We start from the raw sequence: 26,394 nt of genomic DNA, 5'->3' as shown, positions 1-26,394 counted from the left end.
TGTCTTATGGGTTCTGTAAGGGGGTGATAAAGGAGAGAAAGGTAGAGAAACATGGCTCAGGGCTGTGATTTCCCCAGCAGTACTCACTGCTTGGTTGTTAGACACAAGAAAAATAAAAGGTTGCAATCATCCAGATTGTTAATAAGTGGAACGGGGATCCTGAGACTCTGTCAGGAGGCTGACATGAGCTCCTCCCTGCTCTTATCTCCCCAACATCAGTGGTGGAGTAGGTGTGGACACCAGGCTGAATTCTTACATGTTATCAACTTGCATTTTAAGCAAACATGGTGTCTGGGTAGGCCTCCTAGACCCACTTCCATGAGATTGACATCTCTTAAGCTACTTGGATTTACTTGGTCCAAAGCTGGCTCTTCTCAGCATTACTTTCTTTCTTCTTTCTTAAGATTTTATTTATTTATTTATGAGAAACAGAGAGAGGCAGAGATACAGGCAGAGGGAGAAACAGGCTCCCTGTGGGGAGCCTGATGTGGAATTCGATCCCAGGACCCCCAGGATCATGCCCTGAGCTAAAGGCCGATTCTCAACCACTGAGCCACCCAGGTTTCCTCTTCTCAGCATTTCTGAAGAGGTTGAGAAGTTAATCCTGGACCCTCTCTCCAGCCCCAACTGCTGCTCTCTGTTTGAGACCCAACATCTGACTCCTGGTTTATCTTTTAAGGACTGAACTAGGGATCATGTCCACGGCAACTTGCACCTTTCACTACATCTCGGAGAAACAAAAGGTAGAGGAAAAATGAATGTGAGGTCTACCATAGAGGATACAGCAATTCTAGTCCTTTTATTGGATCCTTGCCAGCACCCTCTAACCATCCCAAACTGCTTATCTTTTTCTTTTTTTAAAAAATGTTTATCTTGTAATTGTACATTATTAAAATTTCTTACACTGATTTCCAGGTAATTTTCATTCTTGCCTGATGGTCTCCATTCCTGTGATGTCAGATGTTCCATGTAACAGACTCGTATTGAAGGTCTGAGAGGGTAAGAGCCAGGGCAGGGACTACGGTGAGGCGAGTAAGTTGGGCACAACATTTAAGGGGGCCCCCAAAACTCAGTAATCAAGATATAAAATATTTCAATGCAATATTTTAAAAAATCAGAATGAATGCAAAGAAAAAAATGTGCTGAACAAGATATCAAAATTTAAAATAAAGCCCAGATTTTGTAAGACTTAATATCAGCCGTCTATATTCTAAACACTTTTTGCAGTCATTCTTTCCACCAGAAAGTTCTCTCTGGCTGACCTGACCTCCAGCAACCCCCATACCCAAGCCAGAGGTGCCTTGTTGTGGAAAATTCTTACTGTATCTTATTTCTGTTTATTCTCAGGCCCTCTCACCTCCTTTCCCCTCTTCCACCCTCCCTCAGCAATGGCATACTTGAGGAAAGTCCATATTTTTCTTATGGTGCAAAACGACATATTTCTCATAGTCTCATCTCCTCTTCAGACTCTGCCCTGCCTCCTGGCTTTCTGAAATCATGACGGCTCTTCAAGCTGTTTTGTATATAATAGGCCATCTGCTACTTTAGCCACATATGTAAGTGATTTCTTAAGATTAAATTCTTAGGTACTGTTGTCTTTTCCATGAGTGTCTGTAAATTGAAGAGAGCAAAGACTGACTCTCTTAAGATTCATACATTGCCATCCCCATCCCAAGCAACAATTGGCTGCAGTCAGGGTGTGTGGTGTGTGTGTGTGTGTGTGTGTGTGTGTGTGTGTGTGTGTGTTTGATGAGAGTAAGAAAATGAATGTATGCAATTCTACAAGACTCGAGAAGTAGATATCATTACTTCACTTACATAAATGAGAGCACTAAGGCTCAAAGAGGGGAAGGAATGTCCTCAAAGTCACACATGTAACAAGCAAGTGGAATAGCCCAAGAACAGTCATGGGCTTGATTGATATTCTCATCAACCATTCTCTCTTTGACTCTTCAGTGTCACCTTCTGCCCTGATCCCTGTAATGAATCCCTTCCCAAAGCTTACTTATAACCTCTTCATTCTTATATCTAGGTGATCAGTGTTGTAAAGTGTTATATCTAGGTGATCAGACTTGTAAAAGTCTCCATTGCTTTGATTAGGGTTGTCTCTGCAGGATCTCAAGCAAATAATTTTTTGCAGGCCCCCTATCTGTATAAATGATTTGGTTAAACTGTATTGCAGAACTCATGGGTCCACGTTAGATATGGTGATTTATCAGTAAAATATATGGAAAAATGGTTAGTGAGATAGTACTTACATATTTATTTATTGTGTACCCAGTGGCTGGCATGAGCATTTGCTCCAGTGGCTTTCTAAGGAATGCTTATGAGGTACATTTCTTGAGATCTTGCATATTTGAAAATGTCTTTATTCAACTCACACTTGATTGGTAATTTGTCCAGGCCTAGAATCCAGGATGGGAAATGAACTTCCCTCAGAATTTTGAAGGTATTTTTGTTAGTGTAAGGACAGGCTAATTTCCATAACAAAGAAATCTCAAAATACAGCAACTTAAACATCCGATTAATAGTCCATATACTGGGCTCTGTGCTGGGTGTGGAGCCTACTTTAAAAAAAAAAAAAGTCCACATATTACTTCTTCTAATTTCCAGCTCTTTTTCGCTACTAGTTAGAGATTTCCTCAACTTCATCTTCACTTTTTCTATTAAATTAAAAATATTTGTTATTGAATCTTTTCTGTTTTGTTTTTCATTACTTTTAAAAAACACTTTGCTCCACCAAAAACAATGATCCTAGGAGTAAACCTAGCCAAAGAGGTGAAAGACCTGTACTCTGGAAACTATAAAACACTGATGAAAGAAATTAAAGATGACACAGAGAAATGGAAAGGCATTCTATGCTCGTGGATTGGAAGAACAAGAAGTGTTGAAATGTTTATACTACCCAAAGCAATCTACAGATTTATTGTAATCCATATCAGAATTCCACCAGCATTTTTTGCAGAGCTAGGAAAAACAATCCTAAAATTTGTATGGAGCCACAAAAGACTCTGCATAGCTAAAGCAACCTTAATAAAGAAAAGCAAAACTAGAGGTATCACAATTCCAGACTTCAAGATATACTACAAAGCTATAGTCATCAAAACAGTTTGGTCCTGGCACAAAAATAGACACACAGATAGATGGAGCAGAATAAAAAGCCCAGAAATGGACCCACAAATATATGGTTAACTAATCTTGGACAAAGCAGGAAAGAATATCCAATAGAAAAAAGGCAGTCTTTTCAACAAATGATGTTGGGAAAACATGACAGCAACATGCAGAAGAATGAAACTGGACCACTTTCTTACACCATACATAACAATATATTCAAAGTGGATTAAAGACCTAACTGTGAGACATGAAACCATAAAAATTCTAGAAGAGAACACAGTCAGTAATTTTTTTTTTTTTTAATATTGGCTGTAGCAACTTCTTTCTAGATAGATCTTTTGAGGCAAGGGAAACAAAAGCAAAAATAAGCCATTGGGATTTTATCAAAATAAAAAGCTTCTGCACAGTGAAGGAAACAACAAAACTAAGAGGCAGCCTACATAATGGGAGAAGATATTTACAAGTGGCATATCTGATAAAGGGCTAGTACCCAAAATACATAAAGAACTTATAGGGATCCCTGGGTGGCACAGCGGTTTGGCGCCTGCCTTTGGCCCAGGGCGCGATCCTGGAGACCCGGGATCGAATCCCACGTCGGGCTCCCGGTGCATGGAGCCTGCTTCTCCCTCTGCCTGTGTCTCTGCCTCTCTCTCTATCTCTCTGTGACTATCATAAATAAATAAAAATTAAAAAAAAAGAACTTATAAACCTCAACACCAAAATATGAATAATCCAATTAAAAAATAAGGATGAGATATGAATAGACATTTTCCCAAAGAAGAAGTGCAGGTGGCCAACAGACCCACGAAAAGATGCTCAACGTCACTTATCATCAAGGCAATGCAAATTAAAATCACAATGAGATATCCCCTCACACCAGTCAGAATGGCAAAAATCAACAACACAAGGAACAACAGGTGTTGGTGAGGATGTGGAGAAAAAAGGAGCCTTTGTGCACTGTTGGTTGGAATGCACGTGGGTGCAGCCACTGTGGAAAACAGTATGGAGGGTCCTCAAAAAGTTGAAAGTAGAATTACCTCAGGATCCAACAATTGCACTACTAGGTATTTACCCAAAGAATACAAAAACACTGATTTGAATGGGTACATGCATGCTGATGTTTATACAGCATCACTTGCAATAGCAAATTATGGACACAGATGTCTATCGACTGATGAATGGGTGAAGAAGATATGGTATAGATACAATGGAATATTATTCAGCCATAAAAGAAGGAAGTCTTGTAATGACATGGATGGAGCTAGAGAGTATTATGCTAAGTAAGTCAGAGAAAGACAAATACCACATGATTTCACTCATATGTGGAATTTAAGAAACAAGAAAAGGAACAAACTGATGGTTACCATGGGAGAGGTAAGGGGGAGGATGGGTGAAATAGGTGATGGGGATTCAGGAGTGCACTTGTGATGGATGCCAGATGGTGTATGGAAGAGTCAAATTGTTATATTGTACACTTGGCACTAATATTACACTGTATGCTAACTGAAATTTAAATAAAAACTTTAAAAAATACCCCACCCTGCTCTTGTTTCAAGGATGTTAAGTCTCCTCTAATATTTCTGAACATGATAATTATAATTGAAATTAATTCATGATAATTAGAGTTGAAAAAACCCTATTCCTGCACTGTTCCTGTGGGGTTTTTTGGTTTTGTTTTTTGTCTGTTTGTTCGTTTTTGGTCCCTTTCTCTCTGTAAATGTCTGGTGATCCTTGGCTTTCTCTTCATATTTAAGACTGAGGCACTTAAGAAAGTGATTGTACCTGTTGGGCTTTCAAAGGAATGAGCAGAGACCAACCCATTGGTGTGGGACCTTCAGTATCATTATTTGTAGGCATTTCTTAGTGGGATGCTTCGTTTCTCCAGAGAGTAACATTCCAGTTTCCTGTTTGGGGTATGTAAGCCTGGCCATCAGCATTCTTGGCAGCATTTGGAGAAAGAGGACAGGGGTCTCACCTTTTGGCATGTTGACTTTCACTTAGATTTTCTGTTTTCAGTAGGGCACACCCACTTGATGCCCTGAACCCAGATTCCCCTTCCCTATAAGAGGATGAATTTTTAGTCTTCTTTTGGGGAGAAGGAGAGAGAATTGCCTGAGTGGGATGATGATAGACTATGGGGCCATTTGCTTGCTTCTCACTCAGATTTTCAAGCAGTTGTACTCTGCTCAGTCTCCCCTACACCCCTAACTGCAAGGTTCATTGGTATTCCAGTTCCTGAGCTTTTCTGGGGGATCTGTGTGGACTGGCCCACCCACATCCCTATAGACATTTGACTTTTAACTTTCTCTAGTGTGCTAAATTCATGGCCACTTTTCCACCTGCTTTCAGCTTCCAAATTTATAGATGTCATCTCTTATCTATCCTTGCATCATCTCTGTTGGGAGAGTGGTCAAGAAGACATGATCGCAGTTCACCTGAGAGCTGCACTCAGGCATTGGAGGCTCCTCGCCCTGCCCCCCCCCCCCCCCCCCCCCGCCCCGTCCCCACCCCCACCCCCAGGCCTGGAATCTGTGCTCTCCCCAGTACTCCCATGGTGGGAACCATTTTCAAGGACACAGAAAACAATGTGTGTGGAGACCATCTGGATGGTATGTGTGACTGAGCCCATCTATGGCTTCTTTATAAACTTTTAAGATTGGCAGGAAGGTGTGGAGAGCTGCTCGTCTTGCAGCCACCCCAGACAAGCTTCATAAGTAAGTTCCCTTGCTTATTAAAACTGCCATGTGGCAATCTAGAGTGATCTGACTCTTTCCTTGCCCTCTCTGCACACAAGGCCAGTTTGCAAACCAACAATCTCCAATTCCTTTTGTAATTATGCTTTTTAAAAAGCCCTTACCTGGAATTTTGGTGGAGAAAGGAATGCGCAAAGAGGAAAGAGCTCCAGTCCTTCATGATTACTTGCAAGATCATTTCTTTTTCTTTAATGCTACCCTTCCATTTTTTCCCCTTCATCTCCGCTTCTTGAAATTTTGGATGGATGTTAGAACTTCTGGATTTATTCTCCATATTTCTTCTTTGCTTTACAATAAAAGTGATATTTCTGTGTTTCGTACTTTGAGAGAATTCCTTGGCTGAGTCTTCCAACTCACAAATTCACTCTTTAGGTGTGTCCATTCTGCCACTGAGTTGTAATCTCAGTAATTCCACTTTCTCATGCCCTCCTTCTCTAATTGCTCCATTTAATAACTTCCAGCTCCTGTTTCATGATTGCACTACCTACCTTTATGTCTCGGAGGGTATTATTTTACTTAAAGTCCTATTCTGATACTTTATTAATTCTGTTTCACTAGGTTTAAGTTCTTCCAGTTAAAAAAAAATTATTTTATTTAAATTCATTTAATTAACATATAGCGTTTCGGAGTTAGAGTTCAGTAAGCTCTTCCAGTTTTTGAGCGTACATCACTCTTAGGACGTTAGAAACATCTCAACTGCCTCCTAATTCTTTTTTTGCGTACTCCTCTTCACAGTTGATGTTATCTATTAGATTGTGTGCTGTATTGGTTTTCACAGCTCAGTTGGGGAGAAGGGCTGGTGTCACTGTCAGAGTTGCATTCTGTTTGCTTCCACTGAAAGTTGGAAGTTGGTGGATGTGCTGCTGGCGAAGCTCAGAGTGTGATTGCTCCATATTCCCTATGGATGGCTTCCACACAGCTCCCACACCTCAGGGCATTGGTCTTGTTTCCTCCTGGGGGAAAGGAATATAATCCTTTTTCTGTATTCCTGCTAATGTTCTAGGCTGGTTTTCCCTTTCAATCTAGTATGTCTTCTGTATTTTAGCAAGTTCTCCCTCTCTTTCCTACCAACCATTCACTTTCTAATTTTCGAGCATAGGTATTCGTTTACCTATATTTCCTATTGTGTCTATGGTTAAAGTTTGGTGCAGAAGGTAGACTCTAGTTTCTATCAGCCTGCCAACTTGTAATCAGCATTGGGTATTGGTATTGATTTATTCCTTATCAACTCCCCTTGTATTGGGGATTGAAAAGATAATTTTTAAAAATATTTTATTTATTTATTCATGAGAGAGCCAGAGAGAGCCAGAGACACAGGCAGAGGGAGAAGCAGGCTCCCTGCAAGGGAGCCCAATGTGGGACTCGATCCCAGGACCCCAGTATCACACCCTGAGCTGAAGGCAGACGCTCAACCACTGAGCCACTCAGGTACCCCTGAAAAGATAATTTTGAAATAGTCTCATGCAGGATCCCTGGGTGGCGCAGTGGTTTGGCGCCTGCCTTTGGCCTAGGGTGTGATCCTGGAGACCCAGGATCGAATCCCACATCAGGCTCCCGGTGCATGGAGCCTGCTTCTCCCTCTGCCTATGTCTCTGCCTCTCTCTCTCTGTGACTATCATAAATAAATAAAAATTAAAAAAAAAAAAAAAGAAATAGTCTCATGATTCTCAAACTATGAATCAAAGAAGCAAAAGAAGTTTAACCAATATATCCTGCTTCACCAGTTTGTTACAAAATTGGGTTACATTTCTTTGAATATTTAGATTAAACAATTCTTCACCTCCAGCATGCCTGTTAGGATATGTTCTTTTTCCTCCTCCAGGATGCTTCTGTGATGTTAGCTAACAGTTCTACAGTACTTACCTTGGGCCAGACACTCATCTACGTGCTTTTTACATGTATGAACTCATAACTCCAGACTCCTCAAAGAAGCTTATTAAGTTTAATGTGTCAGTACTTGTTATCCTTTTCCAGAGGAGAACAAATCTGAAAACCTGCTCAGTCTGTCAGAAATTCGTGTGTTTACTTGTTTGTTTTTTTGCTTTGTTTTCAGACTCTTGTTGCTTTTACTAGAATGTAGATAGTTGTTGAATCCCAGGGTGCCTAATGGTTTTGTTCCTTGTCTACTGGTAACCAAGCCATTGAATACCAGTCAGTGATAGTACCATGTCCTCTGGGACACGTGGTTGGTCAAGAGGGGGACACTTGGCCCAAGACTGGCTCACCAGAGCCAATGAAGCCTACTTCTGAGACTTTGGTGGAAATGGGAGGAATGAAGTCTTTGTGTTTTCACCGTGGCTGCCAACCTTGTAGACTCTAGTCCTGTTGATCACAGTGCCTTCCACTTGGAGGAACTCTGTCAGAGAATAAAGCCGACATAGAGGAAAGGAAAGCTGGGTCATGGAGAAGAAGGGCCGAATCCTGATGATAGTGTTTTTACCCCTTTGATCCCGCCACATCTGAGGTCAGACTACTTCTGACTTTTTAAATTATAGATACCAATAAATGTCTTTTTTTTTTAAAAGCCACTTTGAATTGAATTTCTGTTACATGTGAACAAAGAATCCTGAATAATGCAAGGGGTAAGGGAGGGGCACAGTTTCTAAACTGGGGTACGGGGGCATCTGTGGTCTGCGTCCAAGAAAAAGTGACTTAAAAGCTGTGCCAACCTGTGAGCAACTAAATATTTTACTGTATGTTAGAATATTTTTCTTCATAAAATTATGTGACTAGGGATTTTTTTTTGTTTTCTTGTGAAGTAATTTTACATCAACTTTGGTGAGGTATAGTTTATGTACAATAAAATGTATGTATAGTACATTCCCATGAGTTTTCACAGATTTATACATTCTTGTGTCTATGACCACATAAATACATTGAATATTTTCATTAACCCCAAAATGTTTCTTTGTGCCCTACACCAGTCAAGCTCCCTGGCCCTAGGCAACAACTGGTTTGCTTTCTGTCACCATAGATTAGATTTGTCTTATCTAGGGTTATATGTAAATGGAATCATATATCATATACTCTCTTTTTAAAAGATTTTATTTATCTATTCATGAGAGACACAGAAAGAGGCAGAGGAAGAAGCAGGCTCCCTGCGGGATGCAGGATTCGGTCCCAGGACCCCAGGATCACAACCTGAGTCGAAGGCAAGACGCTCAACCACTGAGCTGCCCAGGTGCCCCTCATATTCTTTTTTGTAGCCACTCAGTGTAATGTCTTTGTGATTTATCCACTTTATTATAGGTATCAGTTGTTCATTTCTTTATGTTTTTTTTTATTTTTTATTTTTGTTCATTTCTTTAAAAAAGCTTTTTAGTTTGAAATATTTATAGATTCACAGGAAATTGCAAAAACAGGACAAAGAGGTCCCACGTACATATTAATGTTAACTAGAGGACAGTTTCACAAAGGAAATTGATGCTGGTACAAGGAGTCTATATAGCTCTGTGTCATTCTATCACGTGTAGATTTATGAGTCTACCATTGCAAGTAAGCTGCAGAGCTCTTCCATTACTCCAAAACTCTCCTTGGTTTCATACTTTCCTTTCACCATCACTAACCACTGGCAATTACTAATCTGTTCACCATCTCTATAATTTTGTCATTTCTAGATTGTTATATAAATGGAATCATATAGCATGTAACCTTTTGAGATTGGCTGTTTTTCACTCAACAGAGTGCTCTTGGGGCATGTGTTTTAATCCATTCTGCCAATTCAGTTGGCCTCTTCTGACTTGGTGGGGCGGGATTGGCACCTTGTTATCACTGGTTGGGGATGGAAGTCTAGGATCCGCACATGGTCTCCCCTGATGTTTTGAAAGGGCAACCTTATCAACACTAAGTAGAGATGAAAGTCCTGGTTCTCCACCAGATTTTTTTCTGATACCAATACCAGCAGGGGAATGTTAGAGGTGTCTCATTATAGCCAGACAAGAGTAGAACTTGGGGCTGTCCATTCAGCATTTGCTGATGGGGTTGATGATAGGACTGTGGTCTTTTTCCTGGTGATTGGCTGGCATAGAGAAATTGTGTCTAAAAGTTTTCTGTCTTGCTCGTTGGCCCCATTCTTCTTCTGTTGGCCAGAGAAATTTCTTGGGGATTTTTTTGTTTGTACCTATTAGTGTTCCCAGGTTGGCAGCTTCTCCAGCATCCAGCCCAGACATATGAGGCAAAAACCCTGGGAACTCACTACCATTTCATTTCTGAGATAGCCAGCCTATCTTATCTTATCGCTATCTTTTTTTTTTTATTCCCTACCTTTTGGAGTCTTTTTATGTGTGTGTTCTAGATAATGTTTGTAGTTTTTAGCTGTACTTGGTGGGAAGAACAGGGAAATGTGTATCTACTTCTATTTCATTTTTAGGTCATTCCTCTTATTTTTTTGTGGAGAAATATCCCATTGTATACAAATACCACAATTTGTTTATCTGATTATCTGTTGGTGCACATTTGGATCATTTCCAGTTTTTGACTTTGTGGAAAATGCTGCTTTTTTTTTTTTTTTAAAGATTTATTTATTTACTCATGAGAGAGAGAGGCAGAGACATAGGCAGAGAGAGAAGCAGGCTCCTTGCAGGGAGCCTGATGTGGGACTCCATCACCAGACCTGGGATCACGCCCTGAGCCAAAGGCAGACGCTCAACCCCTGAGCCACCCAGGCATCCCGATAATGCTGCTTTCAACATGATTTACTGCTTTTATTAACATACATTGTTAGGTCTTTGTGTGGGCTTCTGTTTTCATTTCTTGGGCTAAACACCTTGGGGTGGAATTGCTGAATCATATGGTAATTGTATGTTTAACTTTACAAGAAACTGTCAAACTCTTTTCCAAAGTAGTTCTGCCATTTTTCCTTTCCTACCAGCAATGCCCCAGTTGCTGTCCATCCTCACCAACATTTGGTATTGACAGGCTTTTAAGTTTTAGTCATTCTGGTTTTAATTTGCATTTCCCTGGTGACTGACGATGTTGAACATCTTTTCATGTGCTCATTTGCCACTCATAGATCTTCTTTGGTAATGGGTCTATTAAAATATTTGGCCCATTTTGTTTTATTGAGTTGTTTGCCTTGTTATTATGGAGTTGTAAAAGTTCTTTATATTATCTGGAGACAATTCTTTTTTCTTTTTTTTAAAGGGAACCAAGCTGCAGATAAAGCAGTCAAGACAGCAGCATCAGAACTTGACCATTCTCTGCAGCATTGATTCCTAGTTTTTTACTTAGGTGAATTTATTTATTTATTTTTAAGATTTTATTTATGGGGATCCCTGGGTGGCGCAGCGGTTTGGCGCCTGCCTTTGGCCCAGGGCGCGATCCTAGAGACCCGGGATCGAGTCCCATGTCGGGCTCCCGGTGCATGGAGCCTGCTTCTCCCTCTGCCTATGTCTCTGCCTCTCTCTCTCTCTCTCTCTGTGTGTGACTATCATAAATAAATAAAAATTAAAACAATATTTGATTTATTTATTCATTCATGAGAAACAGAGAGAGAGGCAGAGACACAGGCAGAGGGAGAAGCAGGTTCCATGCAGGGAGCCCAAAGTGGGACTCGATCCTGGGTCTCCAGGATCAGGCCCTGGGCTGAAGGTGGCGCTAAGCTGTTGAGCCACCAGGCTGTCCTGGAGACAATTCTTTTATTAGATACATGTTTTACAAATATTTTCTCCCAGTCTTTGGCTTGGCTTTTCATTGCCTTAATAGTGTCTTTTGAAGAGAGCGGGTTTTCAATTTTGATGATTTCTGGTTTATGAATTTTTTTCTTATAGTTGATATATTTTTTTCTCCCATGAATACTTCACCCAAATCAAAGTTTTAAAATTTTTATCTCAAATTTTTGTGTAAAAGTATTATAGTTTCAACTCTTACACTGAGGTTTGTCATTTACTTTGAAATATCTTTGCATGTGGTATCAGGTAAGAGTTGTGATCCACTTTTTTGTATATAAACATCCAGTTATTCCAGCACCTTTTAAAAAAAGACTTTATTTATTCATGAGAGACACACAGAGAGGAAGAGACGCGGGCAGAGGGAGAAGCAGGCTCCCTGCAGGGAGCCCCATGTGGGACTCGATTCCAGGAAGCTGGGATCATGCCCCGAGCCAAAGGCAGATGCTTAACCACTGAGCCCCCCAGGTATCCCTATTACAGCACCTTTTGTTGAGAAAACTTATATATTAACTTGGAGACTTTGTTGATGATCAATTGACTATATATGTGTGGGTCTATTTCTGGATTCTACTCCATGGATTTATATGTCTATCCTTATGCCAATGTTACATTGCTAGTGATATATATTGCCATTTCATATATTAACTTATGTTAATATGTAATAATAGAGTATATTAACTATGTTTAGGTAGTTCTATAGTAAGTCTTAAAAGGTAGTATATGTCCTCCAACTTTGCTCTTATTTTTCCAGATTGTTTTGAATATTCTAGATGCTTTGCTTTTCTCTTTAAATTTGAGATTCAGACTGTCTAGTTCGACAAAATAGCTGTCTGGTACTTATTGGCATTGTGTTAATCTATAGATCAATTTAGGAAGAATTGACATCACTATACTGAGTCTTCTGAACAATCAACATGATATATGTCTTCATTTATTTAGGTGTTTTTAAATATTTCACACAATATTTTATAGATTTTAATTGTCAGATTTGGTCATCTCTTGAATTTTCAGACGAGTTTTCCCTCTTTCCTTCCTCCTTCTATCCCTCCTTATCTCTCCCTTCCTCCTCCCTCTCTTTTTTCCTTCCTGTGTTTGTTCATTCACCCCTTCCTTTCTTTTAGCCTTTTATTCTTTTTTTTTCCTTTTGAAATTTAACTGTTTAGTACCTATCTTGAATCCTGTGGTCATTTCGTGAATTTATTAAAACTTGAAATGTGTTCTGTAGATAAATACAAATGGGAAGCTTCACACTAGAGCCAACAGAGGTCATGGTTAAGCATGCAATGCTCTTGTAAGAGACGCTGTGTAAGATCGTTGTCAGGAGCTGGACTCTGCCACATGACCACAGCTCCCCGCAAGGGAGGCTGATGGGTGTCCATGTGTCCAGCTACAACTTGGCAATCTCTCTAATCATTGATTGATTGATTGATTGTGCTAGGGGGGAGGAGCAGAGGGAAAGGGAGAATCTCAAGCAGATTCCCTGCTCAGCATGGAGCCCAAGACAGGGCTCGATCTATGATTGAGTCCATGCTATGCACTTCATGCCCCTATGTGCCACGTGCCAGTCCTATTTTACACACTGAGGATATAGCAGTGAAAACAAGACTAAGTCCCTGCTATATTGAGCTCTTACATTGGTGAGGAGAGAAAGACGTTAACAAATGATAAAATATGAAATGCATGGTATGGAGAGACATAGAGAAGGGAAAGGGATAGCAATGCTTCAAAGAACAGGGCAGCAATTTTAAACAGTAGTCAAAGAAATTCTATGAGATGGTGAGCTGAAATCAGGAATTAGCCACTTAACTGGCTGAGCCACGCAGGTGCCCCTCTCTGATCGCATTTTGGGGGGGATCATCAACAACTGTTGTTTTGAGATCCAAATGTAAATGTCAAGTAGGCAGTTGGATATACAAGGCTGCAGTTTAGGGAGAGTTTCAGGTTGGAGAGAAGCAGATGCTACCTAATGATGTAGGAGATAAAAGTATTTAATGGGATCAGAGATTATTCACTACATATTTCTTACAGTGTCATTGGTCATTACAGAGTCCTTTAGGATAAAGGAACGTGCAGGTGTGAGCACTGGTCTTCTGGTGGCAGAGGATAGCCTTGTAAGACAGGGTGGACTATGACTGCCTCCACACCAGGGACACACGTCAATCAGCAGGTGACAACATAATAAAGAGGGGCACCTGGCTGGCTCAGTCAGTAGAGCATGTGACTCTTGATCTCAGGGTTGTAAATTTGAGCCCCACATCGGGTGTAGAGATTACTTTTAAAAATTTACAAAAAAACATAATAAAGGGATGTATAGGGACTTGGATTTGAAACAATTACATCACAAAAAGCAGTTTGGAGAAAATTGTAATAAAGAGCAATCTTGGGATAGTTATAAAAAAAAATGCAGACTGGATCCAGACCACCTGCTTTTGTTCTACCATTACTAGATGTGTGACTTTAGGTAAGTTATTTCATCTCCTTTGTGCTTCAATTTCTTCCTTTGTCAAACTGGAAAAATAATATACCTACACAATTATTTTTTTGAGGATTAAAGGTCAGTATATGTGAAATGACTGGACTAGTGACTATTGGATTAGTGTGTGATGGTACTATTATTGTCATGACCCACTGTCTACTGGGGGTAGCAGCCCTGTAGTGACAACAAAAATAAAATGCAGAAGAATTCTAATTGAGGTCTCACAGTACAAAGATGGAAGAGTCAGGGGAGTCTAAAGAGGGGAGTTTAGGGGGCACCTAGGTGGCTTAGTTGGTTAAGCATCTGCCTTTGGCTCACATCATGTTGGGCTCCCTGCTTAGTGGGCAGTCTGCTCCTGCCTCTGCCCCTCCCCACCCCTGCTCATGCTCTCCCGCTCTCTCGCTCTCTGTATTTCTCTCTCACTTGCTCTCTCTCTCAAATAAATAAAATCTTAAAAAATAAAAAGGCAAAACTTGTATTGAACTTGAACACTGGACTTTGGGAGGAGATGATACCAGTGAAGACAATGAGTTTTTTCTTTTTTTTTTCTATCTGAGCATGGCTTTAGACATGGGTTCACCAACAAGTGGCAGAGCTGTGTACCAGAGGAGTTAGGGGTGACAGGAGAGCTAAGAGGTAGAAGCATCAGCAGAGGTGTGCGTGGTGGCAGTTTGGAGAACAGGCAGTGACAGGAGTGATGATTCAAATGGGTTATTCATCCATTCAGCTAATGCTGGCTAAGTATCCACTATGTGCCACACATCCCAATAGGTAGATGTCTGAGGGAACAGAGTGAACAAGAGACAAAACCCCCTCTTACTCTGTCATCCACTATGTATTTACTATATTATATGTATTTTTTCTGGAATATTTTAAGGCATATCTCAGACATCATATCAGTTCACCTTTAAATATTTTAGTACATCTCTCTTACTGATAAAGACTTTAGAAAACAGCCGCCAAAAAAAAAAAAAAAAAGAAAAGAAAACAGCCACCATATTATTATCAGCATCTCATTGATCACAATGTGCCATATAATAGCATCATAATCTTTACTAGTCAGTACACATTCACATTTTCCCCAGTTTTTAAAAAGGTCTTTTTAAAAGTTGGTTTCTTTGAATCACATTGTATTCAGTTGACCTCTCTCTCCTGTTAATCTCTAGTAGTTCTCCATAGTCTCTTTTGTAACCTTTCATATTACTGATTTTTTAAAAATTAACATATAGGGTAGGGGCACCTAGGTGGCTCAGTCAGTTAAGTGTCTAACTCTTGGTTTCGGCTCAGGCCATGATCTCGGGCTAGTGAGATTGAACCCTGCTTCGGGCTCCACGCTCAGCACGGAGTCTGCTTGTCCCTCTTCCTCCCCCTGCTTGCTTGCTCTCTCTCAAATAAATAAATAATCTTTTAAAAAGTAAATTATCATATGGTAAAATTGACTTTTTGGTGTGCAATTCTATTTTCACACATGTGTAGATTCATGTGATTCCTACCACAATCAGGTTATAGAACAATTTCTTCACCCCCACCCCCGACCCAAAAAAGCTCTCTGTCACCATCCCTTTTAAATCACACCTCTTGTGCCTTTATATTTCTTGGGAAATTGAGTCATCTGTTCTGTATAATTTCCCACAAACTGGATTAGGCAGATGGTGTTCTTACAATGTGGTTTAGTGTGTGTCTGTAACCTGGTAGTAGATCTGAGGTTTGGTTAGATTTGAGTCCAATTTTCTTTTTCTATTTTTTGATAAGAATGCTTACAGATGGTGCTATGGTTTTCCTCTTGCATCATATCAGAAGGAACATAGTATTTGGTTGAATCACTTCGGACGATCCTGAGATTCATCATTACTGGGTTCGGCTGTGACCAGCTTGATCCCTCTGCCGGAGTGTATCCCACTGGCCTCTCACCCAATGACTTTCCTTGCTGGCCATGGTCACCACCTGGAGCCATTATTTCATTAGGGATTCCAAAATGGTGATATTTTAATTCTGGCATTTCTTTTGCATTTATCAGTCTTAGTTCTTCTCTTCTGGTATACATTTAACGGAAGGAAAGGATCATCTGGGAAGAAACTGTACAGTCATTTTTTTGAGGAGTTGGTAGCCCCATGTGGCCCAGTTAGGTGATTTTGAAAGAACCATTTGTAAAGACTTGGGGCACTTCTCCAGAAGGAGGGGCCAGCCTCTCCTTCAGTTACACGCTGATGGAGCAACAGAATCAAGCCTGCCCTGTGTTGGTCAGGAAGCATGGTAGGAGGCTTCTTGGGACAAGAAGTTTGCCGAGTTTCTGAGTCTTAGTTGGGCCTCAGTTGGGGGAAAGAGTAAAATTTGAACTGGATGAGAAATGGACATTTGATCCTAGGTTAGATCTCTTAATATCTAAAATTATCATTGTTCTAACAGCCAAAGTGACACAGAAACCTATAGGATCTTAGATGCTAATTATGCAGATATATTCAGTTTGTGAAAACTCACTGAGCGTATACTACTATGTGTACTTTTCTATATGCATCTTCAATTTCAATGAAAATGTAAAAGAAATCTACAGATTGTAATATAATCCAGACGTACAGAAGGAAGATCTTACACAGCAGGTTTGCGGCAGGTGGCGAGTTAAGAATACAGATTTTAGAATGGTGCCCTCCTGAGTCCTGCTCATTTATGCCAGCAGCAGGTTGTTATTATCTGACCTTCTGTTGTGTCCACCCAACATGTAGCCAGGGGAACACCAGGTACATATACCTTGCTGGAAAATTTTTATCATAAGATCAATGAAAGGTTTCAATCTGGGGAGTGCCATTTTGGAACATTCCCTGCAGTTGGTGTGTCAGCGGAATGGAGGAGGCCATTGGAGTTCAGCAGGGCAGTCAAGAGGCTGTGACATAAATTCTGGTTGGGTGGGAGCACTGCGTGAGGTGGAAGTTAGCTCACATACCTCCAGCCCACCCTCTCCTCTGAAGGTGCCCGTACCCATCTGCCTGCTGTGTATCAACTTCCAGACATTGAGAAGCACCTCAACCTCAATATGTCCAAACTGAACTCATGATCTTCCTCCCCAAACCTGGCCCTAATCCAGAGTTCCTAGTCCCTGTGGATCATATCCATCACACATTCAGTTGTGCAGGCCAGTATCTGGGAGTCACTCTTGCCTGCTCCCTTTGCCAAGCATGCTGCTCTTATCTGTTAAAAGTCTCGAGTCCTTCAGCTTCTCTATATGGTCACAGTCTTCACCGTGGCTGAAGCTGCCTGGGCTCCCGCTGCAGGATCCTAACTGGTCCACCACCTTTGCCCACTACAGCCTGCATCCAGTTCACTTACCACATTAAAGCCAATCAATCTGAATCCTTCAGGATTCTTGTGGCTGGATCCATTCTCAGGGAAGTTTGCTCAGGTGGCACCTCCCAGTACACCCTGCTAGATGATTGACCCTCCTGCCCACATAGATAGTATTGGAAGGCATTGGGAAAGATGAGCCTCAGCAAGGATGGTTATGTGATGAGAAGACCACCTCACTAGCTGCACCTGGCTGCTAGGTAGAGAAATAGCCGGGATGCCTGTTGCTCTTAGGACATAATCCAATCTCATCCACCCCAAGGGGAGTGTCCGGAATATGTGGCCAAATCCAGAAGTCTGCCCATTTCCCACTTTTTTTTTTCCTCTAAGTTTTATTTCTGTGAAGCTTGAGGGCTCAGAGTCACCCAGAGGGAATGCTTATCTATTGGGTTGTTCCCTTCCCCAGGTTTCTGGGAATCTTACCTCTCCTCATTCACAGGTGAACCGAGAAATGAACCAGGTTCACACCCTGTTCCTGAGTGCAGCTGATTGGTCCAGAGATAAGCACCTGACCAGGATTTGACCAATCATTCCCAGGAATCTGGAAGGAAGGCTGACAGACATCAGCTCAGACTGATGAGGTGAAGGGGATTTTCTGTGTCCTGCACCTTCTCTGAGAAAGGTCCAGCTCAGGAAGAAAGGTTTTCTTAGTTTGGGCAAAGTCCTAAAAGAAACTGGGGTAGGGGTTGGTTGTGGGACTAGCTCTTAGGGCCAAGAAGGTAGTATCAGAAGGATGGGGGAGGGCTAGGAGAGTCTGCCTCTGTCCCCCCTCTTGCCTCCTTCCTTCAGGAGGTGGTTGCCGTGGAGATGATTGAGTTCCCTTCTGTTGCAGCACACGGTTGCCTGGAGGTACAGCTGGGAGAAGCCTGAGAACTCTGCAGTGCTACTCCTTGTCTGTTTCTGGGTGTCTTGTCCCTTGCATCAGATCTTAGGGTCTTTAAGACTCTCCTGGGGTGTTTTTAGAACATGTCCACAAACCCTTTGATACTCCATCCATGGAAAGGTGGGGTCTTTCCACCCTCACTGTGAACCTGAGTGGGTTTGTAATTCAACATGTAACCAAAAGAGTGATGGAAATGATGTTTGAATTCTGAGGCCAGGTCAGAAAAGATGCTGCAGCTGCCTCCTTTATTTGCTGAATGCTGTTTTGGGGATCCCTGAGCTGCAGGGTAAGAAGTCTGAGCCCAGACTGTAGGGAGAGGCCATGTTTTGGTGCTACGGTCAGTAGCTCCAGCAAAGGTCTCAGTACACAGCCTGTGTCAAATGCTGGACATGGGAGTGAAGGCACCTTCATGCGAATCCAGCCTCTTGTAGTCGGGTCTTCCAACTGAGGTGCCTTCCCACCTGATGCCCCACACGTCATGGAGCAGAGATAGGCCTTATCTGCTGTGTCCCCACCTGAATTCCAGACCCACAGAATCTGTGAGCAAAAGAAAATGTTTATTTGAAGCCTTTGTATTTTGGGTTAACTTATGCATTTAAACCAAAGTAATGAGAACACAGTCCCACACTGAGCCTTCCTATCCCTCTCTTACAACTGAAAGGTTGAAGGGCAGTAATTGAGTACTCATGGTCTCTGTCAGCATGCTGGCTCCTAAGAAGAAAACAAATGGAGAGGTCAAGTCATACATTCCCATTTTATTCTTCCCATAATTACCGATGAGATACGGCTTTCTGTCATCCTGAGACCTGGAACCTTACAGAAACTAAGCTTGCTTCTCATTAAAGAAACATCAGAAGAACATGAGTGTTCATCTCTGTCAAGAAGCATATTTTAAAAGGTTTATTCTGCATTCCTTTCCTCCCCAATTATTTCAGTGTACTCTTTTATTTCTTTTTGTTTTGTTATAGTGTAATGATAGAAATTATAGTAAAATCAAGATAATAAGTTATGATAAAAAGTTTTAACAAATTTATGCATATAATTACATACAATATGATATACAATAAAAATGTTATAGTAAAAGAACAAAAATTCTTTTATTTGATTGTTTTTGTTGTTTTGTTCTCTTTCATTTTGGTGATTCTTTCCAATGTTTTGTTCCTTGGATATCTTTTCACACAACTGTGAGGCATTACAAAGCTGACTGGAAGCTCTGAATATGTAAGCAGGGTTTGCAGATGTGTGGGTCTCTCAGGGAAACTAGGAGGTTAAGGGGCTGTCTTTGAGCATACCTCCAAAGGTTAATTAGAACAGGGAGGTTTTTGTGGGGGGGTTTTGGGTGTGTGTGTGTTTTGTTTTGTTTTGTTTTGTTTTAGAACAGGGAGGTCTTTTCTCTGGAATAGTTTAATTCTGCAGATAAGAAGTGCCCTGTCTCCTGCTTTGGTAGTGTAAGCTACTTGCAAATCTAGGAGCAGTTTGAGGAGGGACTGAGGTCCCCATCATTCAGTGCTAAATGTCACTTAATCTCCCCATTTTCAGGCTCTTGGGGAGGAAAAATTTTCCTATACCCTTCAAAGATCCTTCCAGCCAGTCTAAGAATTAAATTGACATAAGACAGATTAACAGGAGAAAATCAAATTTAAGTTTCTATGTACAGGAACCTCACATATATGAGAGGTACACAGATAGGTAAAGTGAGGTACATATGCCATCCTGAACTAAGGAATGGGATAGAGGCCTGGGGTTCAAAGAGGAGGAAATCTATTCCTAGGGCAATAAGAGGAAAAGCAGATGCTTGGTGATTAGATATCTACCCTGCTATTGGATGGGTCATTCAGATAAAGTTTATCTCTAGTGAAAGCTCTTATTCTGGGAAAAACCCCTAATTTAGATTCTTCTAGCTAGTTAAGGGGTGAAAGTTTCTCTTGGGCCCACAGGATCTTGATTGCCTTCAGCTCAAAATAGTCCACATGCCAAAGTGGCACATTTTGGGGAGACTTGTCCTGAACCCCTTCAAGTCCCATACCTCACCTCATTCCCTCTACCATATCTGGTCTCCACAAGGCAAGAGCATCTCACTTCTTTCAAAAGATAAACCTCTCATTTTCCAGTGGGAAAGGGTGCTAGCAGGTGTATGTGAGATAGGGAAGAATTTGGTGATCTGATCCTTCAGTACCACACTTTGAAGCACCCCCTCATCTTGGCCTCATGTCTCACCCACAGCTTTTGTGGTGTCTTGACTCTCCAAGGGCTGAGCCTTCCCAGATTCTGTGGGGTTTAATTGTCCCCCTTCCCAGAGGGCACCCCTCTTCAGGGCTAGGAAGATTAAATTGACCATCTAATCATGGAATTCAGACTCAAACTCAGATTTGTCCATCCTCAAACCTCTACATTGATTAGTTTATTTAATGAAGTTAGAATAAGGACTAGTAAACCTGAGAACATAGGATTACCAGAAGAACTAACTTCAGAATATAGATGTAGGATTCCTAAATAAAATGTTAACAAATGGAATCCAGCACAATATTGAAAAATCTACACTTGACAGACAACTCAGTAAAGAAATGCCAAGTAACATGAGATACTACTTTTGTCTGTCTGTCTGTGTGTGATGAACTTGGCAGGGATGTTAAGAAAGATACTAGCCATTGCAGGCAGTGGTAGAGGACATAGGGATTCTCCCATTTCTAGTGTAAATTGGTGTCACCTTTCAAGAGGTCACTTGTACTATATGTGGCAGAAGTCTTACAATCATAACTACTGACCTAGAAGCCCCCCTTCTAGGAATTTATTTTCAGGAAATAATTGTGATATTGCAGAAATTTGGCATAAGGACATTCATCTCATTGTTATTTATAGTATTGAAAAATTGATAAGAATTTATCTGCCCACTAATATGGGCTTGATAGGAGATATAAATCAGACATAAAATTATGTTGAAAAATAACACCATGAAAATATAATGACATGCAAAGTGAAATCATGGGTTTGAAACAGTATGTTCTCAAGTTTTTGTATTATAAAGGATTCTTTTTTTTGCAAAAACTCAACTAAAAGTGACTTAAGAGAAAGCAAAAGAATGTATCGATTCATAATCCTGGAAAGTCATGGATCCTAATCCCAGAAAGTCAGGGAGCATAATGCCTTCAGGCAGGCCAGACCCAGGTGCCCAAGGATCATCATTAATAATGTGCTTATGTGTAATAATGTGTGAATTTCTTAATTCAGCTTTATTTTATGTTAGTTGTACTTTCAGGTACACCTTCCACAAGTGTTTTTAAACAGGGTGTTTTAGAGTTCTCCAGAGAAACAGAGGCAAGGAGACCCAGGCAAGCCCAGGGGTGTGGTTCAAAGGCTTCAGAGCCTGAGAGCTGATGGTGTAGATTCCAGGCTGGTTCTGAAGGGCTGAAAACCAGGAGTGCTGAGGTCAGGAGAAGATGAATGTTCCAGTTTAAGTAGTCAGGCAGGTAGTGAATTCAACCTTTTCTCCACCTTTTTGTTCTATTGAGGCCCTCAGTAGGTTGGATGAGGTCCATCCACATTGGGGAGGGTCATCTTCTTTGCTCAATCCACCGATTAAAATGCTGATCTCTTCTGGAAACACCCTCACAGACACACCCAGAAATTATGTTTAACCAGCTATCTAGGCATCCTGTGGCCCAGTCAAGTTGACATATAAAATTAACCATCACAGAGGGCCTAAAAGCAGCTCTGGGGTTATGCTACAGAAAAAGAGTCTTTTCTTCCAAATCATTCCAGCCAAAATCCCAGTGCTAAATTTCTTTGACCAGGCCTGGGTCATTTACTCCTCTCCAGCTGAGAGATGGTGTAGGTCCCACATGAATTATGTAATAATAACAACAGCTAAAATTTATTGAGTTCTAATTACATGTCAAATTAGGAATCTGAGTTTGAGTTCTATGATTAGATGTGTAATCTTGGGCAGTTCAGTCTCCCCATGCCTGAAAAAGACACATAATCCATATCCTCAGTATCATTTCACTTACTCCTCATAACAACCCTACTGAAATAGATTCTGTCCTCATTTTACAGAGGAGAAAACTAAGGCTCAGGTAGGTTAAACATATTATACACAACAAAAGAATTAGCAAATGGTGAACTCATTCACATGGATTGAGAATGTGGGAGGAAGCAGTTCCCCTAGGAATCAGAGGCTTCTTCCAACATCAAAGATAGCCCAAAACAAAAGCAAATAACCCCACAGAATACAGTGATTTGAAAATTCAATAAATCTATCACTAATATACTCATAAAGGCATAAGAATATATTGCACTTGTGTTATAAGAAGAGGATGATGTGTTCATAAATTTAAGAGAAAAAGAGCCCTTAAAAGTTAAAGCAGGAGGAAAAAAAAAAAAGTTAAAGCAGGAGAGTAGACCTGAAAATGTACTATCAGTTGGAAGATCAATCTGAGGAAATCCCTGAAGAAGACAAAGAGATGGAAAATAGGAGAGAAAAGGTAACCCTGGGAGGTTCAATATCTGAGTAACAGAGTTCTAGAAAGAACAGAGAACATTTAGGGGAGGCAGTGAAACAATACAGAAACATTTACCAGAACTGAAGGACCTGAGGTTCCAGATTGGAAGCGCCCTTCAAATGCTCAGAAAAAAAGGATGAAAAGAGACCCACCAAGATGCATCATCATGAAATTTCAGAACATTGGGGGCAAAGAGATCTTAAAATCTGAAGGGGGAGGGAGAAGAGAGAGAAACATAAACATCGTATACAGAGGATGGGCAATCAGATTTGGCTTTGCGTGGTCCAACGAACAACACTGGGAGCAAGAGGACAACTGAGCAACACCTTCAAAATTCCGAGGAAGAGTGATTTCCACCCTCGTATTCTTCACCCAGCTGGATTATCAATGAAATATGAGGGTAAGCACAGACATTTTCTGACCTGCAAGATTTCAAAGTGTTTCCTTCATGCATCCCTTCTGAAGAAGCTACTGGAGGCTGTATTTCTTGAAACAAGAAGACATGGGACACCGCAGAGAGAAGTCTGACCCAGGGGAGAGATGGAGGGGATCCTCAGAGTGAGGGTGATAGGAGAATCCAGGGGGGACAGCCGTGCACTAGATGCAGAAGGTAACCATTCAGACCACAAAGAGACATGGAGAGAACTATCACCTGCTACCATCCACACTAACTTTATTTTTTTTTTTTTAAAGATTTTATTTACTTATTCATAGACACAGAGACACAGGCAGAGGGAGAAGCAGGCTCCATGGAGGGAGCCCGATGTGGGACTCGATCCTGGGACCCCAGGATCACACCCCAGGCTGCAGGCGGCGCCAAACCACTGCACCACTGGGGCTGCCCCACACTAACTTTAAACCAAGGATGAAATGACCAGAGAGTCTGGCCCAAGTTTTTTTTTTTTTTTTTTTTTTTTTCTGTACTTATCTTATTTGACCACATGTTGATGAAGTTCCAGCTCATTTCTGCATGCCCCACTGCCTTGCTGTGCTGTAAATGTCATCTAGAAATGTTGGCAGGGAAATCATGGTGAACTGAAAATACAGCACAGCCTCCCCCTCTGGCCAAACACTTAAAACCTGTCCATGCCAAGATGCTGCTACATGTCTCAACTGTGCTGAGCCTGATGCCTGGTTTTACTCAATTCTCTATTCAATGATTTTCCCGTCAAGGGCTCTTATAAATGCTCAGGGAAGCTGAAGCTAGACAGTGGCCCAGAGACCATTCAGCTTAGCTTCTCCCTTCTCCCGACCCTCCCCTGCACGAGCGTCCCTTCAACAGTGGCAGCATAAGACTTTCATTATAGTCCTTGATTACTGCTTGCTGCACAGATTTTTTTAAATTTAGTAATATTTAGGGATGCATATGTAGGTAGAAAGCTAAAAGGGAAAACGGGAATGACTGACAAAAAAAAAAGTCACCACAGTGGTCACTGCTGAAGGTAGAGAAGAGACTACAATTGAGGAAGGATAGACATAGGCTCTGAGTGAACCAGCCAATGTTTTATATCTCAAACTGGCCACATGATTGTTTACCCTATTATTATATTTAAATAATTAATATTTTATTATTAAATGCACAAATGATTTTATTCCCCCTTCTATTTGCACAATGCATTTCACAACAAACCATTAAAAACAAAACAAAACAAAACAGGGCAGCCCAGTTGGCTCAGTGGTTTAGCGCCTTTGGCAGTGGCAGATGATTGGAGAGTAGAAGGGGAAAGAGTGGGCTATTTCTCCTCTATTTTTCTATTCCTGTGAGGTCCTTGACTGTGACTCCTTCTCTCCTATGAATGTCCTTCTCCCTCCAAACAGACACCTCCCTCTGTGGTTCCAGCTCCCTGGAAATCCCTCTCCTTGGTTCTGGTTCCTGGCTGGCCTCAACCTCCATATTCTAAAAAAACCTCCCTCTCCTGTTGCCTCTTCAGCGCTAGGGTAGCAGTGGGTTCCGGCTGTTGTTAACCTCTCCCTTGCCTCACCATCCTGTGGTTGGCCTCTCAGCTTTTCCATTTCCTGTAAAACCAATTTTCTTTATTTGGCTTGAAGGGCCCAGGGTGGCGTCTGTTTTCCTGACTACACCCTGACTAATACAGATAGGGTGCTCATCCTTGGTCTAATCCGAGCAATGTGTGGAATGGGGTAACATGTTATCAGCTAAGACAGCATTGGCCCTAGGGGCTCCAAGAGGGAAGATTCCTTCGCAAGGAGAAATAAGCACTGTAGCTCCTCCCTGCTTATACAGGAAAGGGTTATGCACAAAGATAACATCTCTTAGGTAGAATTTTAGATGATTTTATATTATTTTTTCTTCTTTTTTTGTTTATCCAAATTACCTACATTTCCTTTTCTCTTCAAAATTTTATTTAAGTATTTATTTGAGAGAGAGAGAGAGAGAGTGTGTGTGTGTGTGTGTGTGTGTGTGTGTGTGTGTGTGTGTGTGTTTGAGCAAGCAGGGAAAGGAGCAGAGGGAAAGGGACAAGCAGACTCTGTGCTGAGCATAGAGCTAATGCTTGATCTCACAACCCTGAGATCAATACCTGAGCCAAAACCAAAAGTCAGATACTTAACTGATTGAGCCACTGAGGCACCCCCCAAATTATCTACAATTTCTACAACAGTGGACATGGATTGTTCAGGCATGAAGAAAAAATTGCCGGCATGCCACGTTTAGGAAACAAGTGAGAAGGGATGATCATCATGTGTGCACAATAAGATGCATCAGAGAATATGGAAGCAGCTAACCCCCATAAAATCACTTTGGTCCCCAAGCTTTTTTCTCCCGCTTTATTGAGCTATGGTTGACAAATAAAACCTTGATAGATCTAAAGTGTACACAGTAATGACCTGATACATTTTCACAGGGTGAAAGGATTCCTACAATCGAGTTAATGAACGCATCCATCAGCCCATGTACTTACCTTTTTTTTTTTTTTTTTAAGATTTTATTTATTTATTTATTCATGGGAGACACACAGAGAGAGGCAGAGACTCAGGCAGAGGGAGAAGCTGTTTCCCTGCAGGGAGCCCAATGCAGGACTCCATCCCAGGACCCCAGGGTCATGACCTGAGCCAAAGGCAGCCGCTCAACTCCTGAGCCACCCAGGTGCTCCTCGCGTACTTACCTTTATTTACCTATTTGTTTTGGCAAACACTTAAGCTCTACTCTCTTAGCAAATTTCAGTTGTAAAATGCAGTGCTGTCAACTCTAGTCACTATGTTATACGTGGTGGTTATAGATCTTCAGACCTTATTCATCTTATAATGGAAAGTATGTCCCCTTTACCAACCTGTCCACATTTGTCCCAACACCCAGCACCTGGCCACCATTCTCTTCTCTGTTTTTGTGTGTGCCACTTAAAAAAAAATTTTTTTTTAGATTTTACATATAAGTGAAGTCAAGCAATATTTGTCTTTCTCTGCCTCCCTCCCTACATCTTAAAAAAAAAAAAAGTCATTCAGTATAAGATACGAGAGTAATGAGATTTCTCTTGTGAGATGTACAAAAGATGCTTATGCTCTTTTGCTTATCTGGTGTAGTTCATAATGTAATTGAATAATTTGAAAAATCTGGTGCTATAATCATAAAAGGGGGAAACAGCTCATTGTTGGGGGTGATTTTCACAGAATCATGCAGACCCACAAATGAGCAAGTCTCTAGTGA

At 41.2% G+C, this 26,394-nt stretch overlaps 1 long non-coding RNA gene across 5 annotated transcripts in view; it reads left to right on the top strand.

The window, feature by feature from the left end:
* LOC140594718 (uncharacterized) overlaps positions 1-19,323 on the top strand; it is a 39,185-nt gene extending 19,862 nt beyond the window's left edge. The window contains exons 4-6 of one of the 5 annotated variants that reach the window (XR_011995890.1): positions 916-999; positions 17,788-17,929; positions 18,181-19,323. This is a non-coding gene — a long non-coding RNA (uncharacterized lncRNA). The other 4 variants (XR_011995887.1, XR_011995888.1, XR_011995889.1 and 1 more) reach the window with 4 other exon arrangements.
* Positions 19,324-26,394: the final 7,071 nt, after the last annotated feature.

This window comes from Vulpes vulpes, chromosome 12 (genome assembly GCF_048418805.1).
Source record: "Vulpes vulpes isolate BD-2025 chromosome 12, VulVul3, whole genome shotgun sequence".
Taxonomy (NCBI): Eukaryota; Metazoa; Chordata; class Mammalia; order Carnivora; family Canidae; genus Vulpes; species Vulpes vulpes.
This window is presented reverse-complemented; position numbering and strand designations above follow the sequence as displayed.